Genomic DNA, 10,406 nt, shown 5'->3' with positions numbered 1-10,406 from the left:
ATGGAGAATGAAGTCACTAGGTTAAATGAAAATGTATAGCTTTATTGATCATGTGATTTCTAGATAAGGCACTCGTTGGGAAAGGGAAAGCATGGTCACAATGCAATTCCATTTGTTTTGAGTAGGGAGTGGGTTACATTTTGTCATGTTTTGCTGGATGTTAGAGGTTAAAAACATTATTCCTGGTGACTGGGGTTCCAGGAATGGTATCTGCTAGTAAACAAAACGTCACTCTCAAGTGGAAAATCAGATCTAAAACATCAGATTTCTGGAAATAGTGAAGCATTTGGCAACACACTTTTGTTCCGAATTGGGTCTTGTTTGCTTTCAAATTCTACACCAGCTCCATAAAACCAATGATTATCCAATAATGCTCCAGATAGCGGACTGTAACAATGCCTGATAATATTGTGCAGATGATTTAGCCGTGGAAACATTGGTCGGGCCTTTGCTGAATTGTGTTTATCTCCCAGGAAGAGAGACATCTGGGTTGGGAAAGACTTAAGGCCACGGCAGATTGAAAATTGAATCCCTGACCTAGGCCTAGGGAACATGCTGACCTTCCCCTACACTCTGTGTTCAGGCTTTCTACATCCACAGGTGAGTGGCTTTAGTGGGTATCTGGGGGGCGGTCTGGGGTAACCTTGAGTGGATGTAGGGTTGTAGGTCTACATAGCTCCATTGGGATGGATGAAATAGGGCTGGGTACATGGGGCTAGTTAGTTTGAGTTCATTGTGAGTGGTTGTTGGGGTTGCCGGTCCGTGGGGAGGGCCACGGTCACAGGCTCCACCGTGGGTCTCCCAAGGCAGCATCGGCATGGAAACTAACGTTTTGCATCTGTGTTTAATGCCCAGACCGGGTAAGGGATATGACTTGAACCCTGACCTCTAGAGAAATCCAGCCATTCGTCACGCATCGTTGGATCAGGGGGTGGCAGCTCCCAGCACATCTGTTCAGAGGCAGGCAGCATGTGGGGCCACTGGGCCGAGGCTTCTGTGCATCCATAGCAGTCTGTTGGTGTATGGAAATGGATGGCAGTTGGAGTTGTATGCTCTGGGATAGCCTGACCCTCGTTGATTTATGTTGCCTATCCTAAGAGGTTTACCTTATCTAATGCAGCGGTTTTTCTTGAACTTTGAACTTTCTATGAAACTCAAACAGCTTTGGTTGAGTTGAAAGTCAGGCTAAACTCAACATTTATTTATATATTTTGATTCATTTGCTATCTGGATAGACATTTCAAATAACATTGAGGTTGTTCATCTGTGGGCCATTCAGGTCTCCATCCGTGATGAAAGCTATTGTGAATTTGAGTCTTTGGGGAACGTGAGGCGTTTACATGTTCCAAGATGGATGGCACTTACTTTCCCTTGCTCTGAGACTTTGTGTACATTATACCTTATTGTTACCATTGACGTAGCGAGAGGCTTGGACTTCCACATACACAAACTGGGCTTAGACTTTGGGCTGCCAGACAGACCATTGACAGCTATTCTGTGATGAATGGGTAGAGATGAACGTGGAGGCATATGTAGTGAATCAGGCATTCTCTCTATTTCCTCAGCGGTCAGAAAGGTCATTCCTCTGATTGACACTTGGATTGTGACGGAGACTCAATCGGAGAAGCATGACCATTCCCAGTTGACATTGACATGATCTGCTCAGGGAAGAATGGCCATAGAATACTGATTGGCATCTGCTGCTTTGAGCAGAACGACTATTGAGCGATTCGCCCCCGCCTTGACCCGATTGAAGAAGGAATGTCCCGTTGAGAATTTTTCTACATTGACACGAGCTGATTAAAATTCCGGCAGAGGATCCCAATGAACAGCTGATGATCCCGGTGATGATCCACATGATCCAAGATGACAGTCAAATTACAGGAGTCTAGATGCAGAAGATAAAGCAGAACTAAAAACGCCCTAAAGGAACCTTCTGCCTTCACCCTCATGTTAAACTGTCAGCTACAGCCAAGTAGATTATGATGGATCGGTCTGCGTGGAATGTTGTTTTCTAAAGGTTCTCTAGGCTCTGATTGGTTCTCTAGTAACTCATCAGCGTCCGTCTTTAGGGGTGTTCAGTGTCAAAGTAATCAGAGGTATTATCAAAAGCTTTTGACCCACCACCCAAATCATTAGCACATTGCTGATAGGAGAATTTAGTCTACATTGAGGTTAAAGCAACAATCCCCGGAAAGACGGAAAGCTGCTTTTCATACCAGATTTTCAGCTTCCAACTTACCGGGCGGGTCGGCACGAATACTGCTGCTTTCTTTCTGAGGCTTCGGTTATGTGTTTTTAAACTAGTATCCATCTGTAACCTCTCTGAGTAGGAAGAGTTAATAAGTCCGCCTGTCTAAAGGAAGGTCAAACTACGTCCTGTGTGTTCACTTGTTTTCTGTCCCAGTAGAAACTGTCGGCAGGGTCACATGAGTTCCAGACAGGAGTCGCGTTTTGTGCTAGATCCTGGGAACTGATACACTCTGGATTGAAGGAGAGTGTTTTCAGGTGTTATTCCTATTCCAGGAGTATGAGCTCAGCTGGCTGTTCTGATCTGTTCATACTGTGGTATTTTACCTCCTTTGGCCACTTGCTTTGATATTGTTTCAATTTTCCACCACAAAGGCAGTAGAACTCTCCATCAGTACTAAAACGCTTCATCAGTAGTGCTTGTTGGCTGATGGGAGATGAGGAGAATGAAATGAACACAATATCAGTGATGTAAAATGAGGGATGAAATGTAATCAAATCCAGTAGAAGGCAGAAGTCATTGTAATGAAATTGAATGGTGCTTTATGGGAGGGTAATGACCCATAACCATGTACTTGACAAGCATAGAGGAAGCTATGATAATGGAATAGAATGAGAAGCACTGTACTATAGCTCTGGTCATGAGGTGAAACCTACTGTGGTATCTGCCGATCGGTCAGTCTTTTTGTCCCTCAGCCCCACGTCTCTTTCTCTCGTTCCCTCTCTGTGTCTCTCTCTCTGTGTCTCTCTCTCTGTGTCTCTCTCTCTGTGTCTCTCTCTCTGTGTCTCCCTCTCTGTGTCTCTCTCTCTGTGTCTCTCTCTCTCGCTCGCTCTCTTATCATTTGAATAACTTATTTAGTAGCTGGTAACATCCACTGAGTAATGCTACACAGATGTCTGTGGCTTCTCAATGTGAATGGAGCCCTTTGAGCAGCTGAAACATGGACAGAAAGAAATAGAATCTTCCATTCGCTATTATGAATCATTGGAGGAGGCTATTATTACAGTGTACATGGGACAATGGTCCTTTAAATTTGACCTTTTCCTGATAACTGTTCTCATCATGACTTAAGGTACCACTGTCACCCTCCAAAATCCATGAAATTGAAATGATATGCCATAGATCCCTGGATAGGAAGGTCAGAATTATCTCTGCTAGTAACTGTAACTGTACCCTTTATCACAGACCATGGCTAGACAAAACTACAGGAAGTGGTATAAATCTTATAACTCAACTCCAATATGCTTTTCCTATTGAAGTTAAGGCCTGAGCTAGAGAGATGTAATTGAGAAGATTAAACCTGCGAGGTAACATATGATATGATTATGTTGTACCCCTTGCTGAGGTGTCTGGCACTGTGACAGACAATATTATTCAGTGGCAGGGGGTGAGGGGTGGGGTTCTCCAAACAGTTCACGCTGCTGTATACCAGACCTGGGTTCAGATACTATTTGAAATCTTTCAAATTATTTTAGTGTTTGTTTTAGCCTGCCTGGAGTGCCAGACGGTCAGGGTTTGCACTATTGTGACTACTCTATTGGCCAGGAAATACAAAGTATTTCAAGTAGTCTTTGAACCCAGGTGTGGTGTATACATGTCATAAACAACAGGAAGGCCTCATACAGAGCCAGTCTAGACCAGTTGAGATTAAAGTTGACTTGTACAGTGCACCTCAGGGAAGGAAGAGGAGAGTAGTAGGAAGGTGGAGGTAGTATAACAGTTGATTGATCCCATAATCTAACTCTGGCCCTTCCTGTGGGACTTTCTGGGAGCTGGTATGTATGAGACTGTGTTGGCAGAACTAATGGTGAGAAGCAGCGCTATTATTAGACACCTGATGATGTCTGGCTGCCTTAGTCTTCATTGGGCGACCTCGAAGGTATGCGATTCATAATAGGATCAGGTGTGGAGATATTATGAACAGTGTTCTGGGTTTAATTTACTTTGTAGGATTCATGTAGTCTGGGGTCAAACAGACTTCAGCCAGAAGCTAGTTTAGAAGTAATCGTTCCTTTTGACACAGACTCGCTCTTATGAGTCTGTCTGGGTATTATGAGTCACTTAGTTAATTGAGTTCCTCCTCTCCTCTCCTCTCCTCTCCTCTCCTCTCCTCTCCTCTCCTCTCCTCTCCTCTCCTCTCCTCTCCTCTCCTCTCCTCTCCTCTCCTCTCCTCTCCTCTCCTCTCCTCTCCTTTCTCTATAGGCTGTTATTTCTGGACCTTCCGTCCAGCCTCCACTGTGAGATGATGTCCTTTAGATATGGAAATGCAGTCGTTTGTAGAAAAATCTCCCTCTGTTTCCCTCAAATGCCAAGTCATTCTACATTAGACTGAATAAGTAGTCTCGGCTGCGCTGATTCTGCCAGAATAATGGAATTCTTCAACACCGTCTGAGGGGAACGCTTTCAAAGACGAGTGTCTGAGGAGATCTACCTCAAGCTGTTTCAACACCGAGTGTGACTCAGGATGAATTCCTCTCTCTCTCTCTCTCTCTCTCTCTCTCCCTCTCTCCCTCTCTCCCTCTCTCCCTCTCTCCCTCCCTCCCCGTCCAGGGTGGCAACGGCCAGTCTATTAATCTAACACACGGTGATTTTCAGATCAGATTCCCCCCTCTTGCTGCCTGGTAGGTTATTACCGATCCCACTATTCACGTTTTCTGCTGTTGTTATTGCAGTCTTTCATGGCTAAGTGGCAGCGGCGGCCTCAACTCTGTGCTGTGTGCACAGATGGAGGGAGAGATGTGCAAAACCAGAGCAGCTGCACCAACAGAGAAAACAATATGTCCTGATTATATCTCTCATAACACGCACAACACGCAAATCAATCCATCATTAGCTCGTTCAGGCGTCCACTACTCATACACTCCTGCCTCGTTATCATGCCCGTCATTCCCTTGGTAATTGAGGAGAGGGTTTGCAATAAGCTTCAGTCCATGATTGGAATGTTGTGTGCAATTTGGGTAGTATTTGGCAGAGGTACATATGCTGTCCGAAATGGCATGCTATTCTCTATACACTGAGTGTACAAAACATTAAGAACACCTTCCTAATATTGAGTTTCACCCCCTTTTTGCCCTCGGAACAGCTTCAAGTTGTCGGGGAATGGACTCTACAAGGTGTCAAGCGTTCCACAGGGATGCTGGCCCATGTTGACTCCAATGCTTTCCACAGTTGTATCAAGTTGGCTTGGATGTCTTTTGTCTCTCTGAACGGCACACATACACCATCTATGTTTCAACATCTCAAGACTTAAACATTATTATTTAACCTGTCTCCTCCCCTTCATCTACACTGATTTGAAGTGGATTTAACAAATGACCACAATAAAGGATCATAGCTTTCACCTGGTCAGTCTGTGTCATGGAAAGATCACGTGTTCCCAATGTTTTGTATCCTCAGTGTATAGTGCACTACTTTTGACCAGAGCACTATGGAGTGCTTGTGGAGTGCTTGTACTCAAGCTGGTGGGGGTTCAATACCCATGTGTTGCATACACACTGAGGGAGCAAGACAAGGTCAGCTCTCTGCCTCACATCTTTTATCATCTCCAATTAGTTGTTTATTGGAGCTAATTAGTTAGAGCCTGTAGCTATGATAATGACTTCCCAACTGTACTGTTTCACCAGGCAGTACTCACACAGTAGGAACCAATTCGAGGTTTCATTGGCTCAGTGGGTTAGAGCATGATGCTGGCAACACCAGGGTTGTGGGTTAAATTCCCACACAGGCCACTGAATACAACTCTCTTAGTCACTTTTGCCAGAAACATCTGTTAAATGATGCGAAGCTGAAGGCAAATGTCCAAAGAAAAATGAGTGTGGAGAAATCTTGATTTGTGTGAAGAATAAGACCTAACTTGAAGGGAGGAATATTCCATGCTCAGCCTGATAGATTGTCCATGTAGTCTCCGAGTTTTTGTTGTATTACACTATGAACTCTCTGGTATAGAATCACATACCATGAAAGCAGATGTGTGTGACGGAACATTTTGGCTTAGTGGAACCACCCGTAAACCTAGCCATCGCTCAATGTATTTAACTTAGGTGTGGCAAACAAAAAACACATGCGCGTGTGTGTGTGTGCGCGGTCTGCTTGTGAAACACAGACACAGTCATAAGTACAGGTGGACAGTCCAGATTGCCTGATAAATTCTCTAAACTGAAAATATATTTATTCTCCCAACAAGACGTTTTTGGAAAACTCCAAATGAAGCATACCAATGTTTTATCATCTCTGGCCTTCAGAATCTCTACACAGAGCGGACGTGTTTTACATGACACCACAGAGAATGCATCCTGTTCTCAGTGTGAGAGAGTTGCAGCTACCTACATCGTTTACAGTGTCAGAGAGGGCTGTTATTCGGAAAGGTTTCCCTCCTCTCGTCCTCTATAATAATATCTCTCATTTCTGTATGTAATGTCATGAAGATAGTTGCAGCCCATCCCTTCTGTCTGAGGCTGACGTGCTCTCAGCTTCATCACAGCCATTAGTAATTTACTGCTCCTCCCTCCTCTCATCTGTAGAGGGGCTGGATAAAGAAGAGACCCCTTCTGCCTCAATTCTCTCTGGGTGAAGAGAAGAGGCTTTACGGCCCTATGAAATGGTCTCTCCCGCTCTGCTGCTCCATATCCTGACAGTTTAATTGGAGAGGCATAAATCAGCCCATCTGTCAGAGAGAGGGGTAATTATTTCCCTGTCTCCGCTTCTAGCTTTACTGCCCTCTCTTCCTCCCTTAAATAGACATGTAGGAGCACACCCACACATAGTGGTAGTAAATACACACACACTCGCTCACACACACTAAATTAATTAATTTGTCTTAATATTGTGTTGCAATCTATTTTTAACAAATGTTCTCTGACTTAGTTTCATAAAACACATTTGGAATGCATTTTTCGAGTTGATTGTATATTGAAAATGTATTGAAACCATAACATATTGGTTTGCACCAAGCTCTCAAACTCTGTGAAAACTCAACCTCAAAGCTGTTAAAATGTAAAAGTGTAAATCCTGCTTGCCTTTACCCATAAACTGACAGGAGTCATTCAAGTCATTCCAAGAGCAACACAAATGTGCCCATTCATGGAAACACAACCTGGGTAGAATGTACAGTACCTCACAGCTCTCTGGAGCACACTCTGGAAATATAGCACACATTGGCATGTGGCTACTATGTGTGGTAACACACATGTATTTAGGTATGTGTCAGGCCTTTGAACAATGTGGTTTTGTTTTGGCACAATTCGCTGGGCAGTAGAGGTACAAACGAGGAGATACCATTACATATCTCATCCTGAGGTTCCTACTCAACTCACTGGTGGAAAATACAAGTAAATGCTCCCTCTTTTCAGGACCCCCTTTAATTGTAACCCCCCAAAGCTGACTCAGCACAACGGGGTTGTGTTCATTAGGCACCAAATTGAATAAAATGTACTGAAACAAGGAAAGATTACCTAAACTTGTTTAAGGAGAAATGTCAATGTTCATATCATGTTGCAAAACGTTTGAACATGACCCAGGAACATGACCCAAGACTCCAATGACCCCTTTAAAGTGTGTTTGGTGGGTGTGTTTTGAGGTGACTCTGAAAGTGATATGGTCTCTGCATGGTTTTGTTGCATGCTTCTGGTCTGAGAGAGGGCATACCACTCAGATGATAAGCCATATGCTCCCAGAGGCAACCCAACTATAGTGGATCTCTCAGGGATGCACTAACCTACCCTGTGACTTAGAATGTAGGCTTTAGGCTATACCTTAGTAAAGGTAATGGAATAATAAAGTGTGTATATACAGTTGAAATCGGAAGTTTACATACACTTAGGTTGGAGTCATTAAAACTCGTTTTTCAACCACTCCACACATTTCTTATTAACAAACTATAGTTTTGGCAAGTCGGTTATGACACCATCACTTTGTGCATGACACAAGTCATTTTTCCAACAATTGTTGACAGATTATTTCAGTTATAATTACTTGTATCACAATTCCAATGGGTCAGAAGTTTACATACACTAAGTTGACTGTGCCTTTAAACAACTTGGAAAATTCCAGAAAATGATGACATGGCTTTAGAAGTTTCTGATAGGTTAATTGACATCATTTGAGTCAATTGGAGGTGTACCTGTGGATGTATTTCAAGGCCTACCTTCAAACTCAGTGCCTCTTTGCTTGACATCATGGGAAAATCAAAAGAAATCAGCCAGGACCTCAGAAAAAAATGTGTAGACCTCTACAAGTCTGGTTCATCCTTGGGAGCAATTTCCAAATACCTGAAGATACCACGTTCATCTGTACAAACAAGAGTACGCAAGTTTAAACACCATGGGACCACGCAGCCGTCATACCGCTCAGGAAGGAGACGAAAAGTGCGAAAAGGTGCGAAAAGTGCAAATCAATCCCAGAATAACAGCAAGGACATTGTGAAGATGCTGGAGGAAACAGGTACAAAAGTATCTATATCCACAGTAAAACGAGCCCTATATCGACATAACCTGAAAGGCCGCTCAGCAAGGAAGAAGCCCCTGCTCCAAAACCGCCATAAAAAAAGTCAGATTATGGTTTGCAACTGCACAAAGATTGTACTTTTTGGAGAAATGTCCTCCGGTCTGATGAAACAAAAATATAAATATATTTATGTTTGGAGGAAAAAGGGGGAGCTTGCAAGCCGAAGAACATCATCCCAACCATGAAGCATGGGGGTGGCAGCATCATGTTGTGGCGGTGCTTTGCTACAAGAGGGACTGGTGTATATATTGAAGCAACATCTCAAGACATCAGTCAGGAAGTTAAAGCTTGCTCGCATTTGTGTCTTCCAAATGGATAATGACCCAAAGCATACTTCCAAAGTTGTGGCAAAATGGCTTAAGGACAACAAAGTCAAGGTATTGGAGTGGCCACCACAAAGCCCTGACCTCAATCCTATAGACAATTTGTGGGCAGAACTGAAAAAGTGCGTGCGAGCAAGGAGGCCTACAAACCTGACTCAGTTACACCAGCTCTGTCAGGAGGAATGGGCCAAAATTCATCCAACTTATTGTGGGAAACTTGTGGAAGGCTGCCAAAACGTTTGACCCAAGTTAAACAATTTAAAGGCAATGCTACCAAATACTAATTGAGTGTATGTTAACTTCTGACCCACTGGGAATGTGATGAAAGAAATTAAAGCTGAAATAAATCACTCTACTATTATTCAAAAATGTCACATTCTTAAAATAAAGTGGTGATCCTAACTGACCTAAGACAGGGAATTTTTACTAGGATTAAATGTCAGGAATTGTGAAAACTGGGTTTAATTGTACTTGGCTAAGGTGTATGTAAACTTCCGACTTCAGCTGTGTATATATATATACTGTATATTAGAATGGAGAGCCAGGCTACATAAGAACAAAAGCGGAGGAAATGAATAGTTTAGGAATATTTGTGTGAATGCCATAGTAACTTCCTTAGGATATCAAATTATCATCAGAATTCATATAACGTCTCACAACCGATTTGAAATATTTCAGCATGAAGAAAATATGTCCCCCGACTAACTCAAAATCTGGGCTGTAACATTTTACAACACTACTATGAAATAATGAATGTGTTGTTTTTGAAACTGTCTCCAGCCCATGTTAGTTGTGATTTTTATTATTTGGAAACATTCAACAGGAATAATATTTAATATTGTGTTGGTGTGTAGTGTAGATAGTGAAGAAGGAAGAGTCTGTGTTTTAATTTCATCTACTGCTGAAGGGCAATATGACTGAATGTGTTTGGGTAGTGTCCTTAGATAAACTGTCCAGGGCTCTGCTGGACATAACTGATTGGTACTGGCTCAGTCTCTCTCATATTCTCCTGCTTCTCCTGCTTTCTCCCTGGTTGCCTCTGTCTGTCTGCGTGAGGTAGGAGTCCTCTGTTTTCCTGTTTGTGTGAGGTAGGAGTCCTCTGTTTGCCTGTGTTTGTGTGATGTAGGAGTCCTCTGTTTTCCTGTTTGTGTGATGTAGGAGTCCTCTGTTTACCTGTGTTTGTGTGAGGTAGGAGTCCTTTGTTTGCCTGTGTTTGTGTGAGGTAGGAGTCCTCTGTTTGCCTGTGTTTGTGTGAGGTAGGAGTCCTCTGTCTGTCTGTGTTTGTGTGAGGTAGGAGCCCTCTGTCTGTCTGTGTTTGAGTGAGGTAGGAG

General features: G+C 43.2%; 1 protein-coding gene across 1 annotated transcript in view; it reads left to right on the top strand.

The window, feature by feature from the left end:
• Positions 1-377: 377 nt before the first annotated feature.
• LOC110490773 (semaphorin-3C) overlaps positions 378-10,406 on the top strand; it is a 56,398-nt gene continuing 46,369 nt past the window's right edge. Inside the window, exon 1 of the mRNA XM_090200775.1 lies at positions 378-600. The gene's annotated coding sequence lies outside the window, so the exon portion shown is untranslated. The remainder of the gene's footprint in view (positions 601-10,406) is intronic.

This window comes from Oncorhynchus mykiss, chromosome 15 (genome assembly GCF_057628025.1).
Source record: "Oncorhynchus mykiss isolate SJ-2025 chromosome 15, ASM5762802v1, whole genome shotgun sequence".
NCBI lineage: Eukaryota > Metazoa > Chordata > Actinopteri > Salmoniformes > Salmonidae > Oncorhynchus > Oncorhynchus mykiss.
The sequence above is the reverse complement of the archived record's forward strand: the minus strand, read 5'-3'. Positions and strand labels throughout refer to the sequence as shown.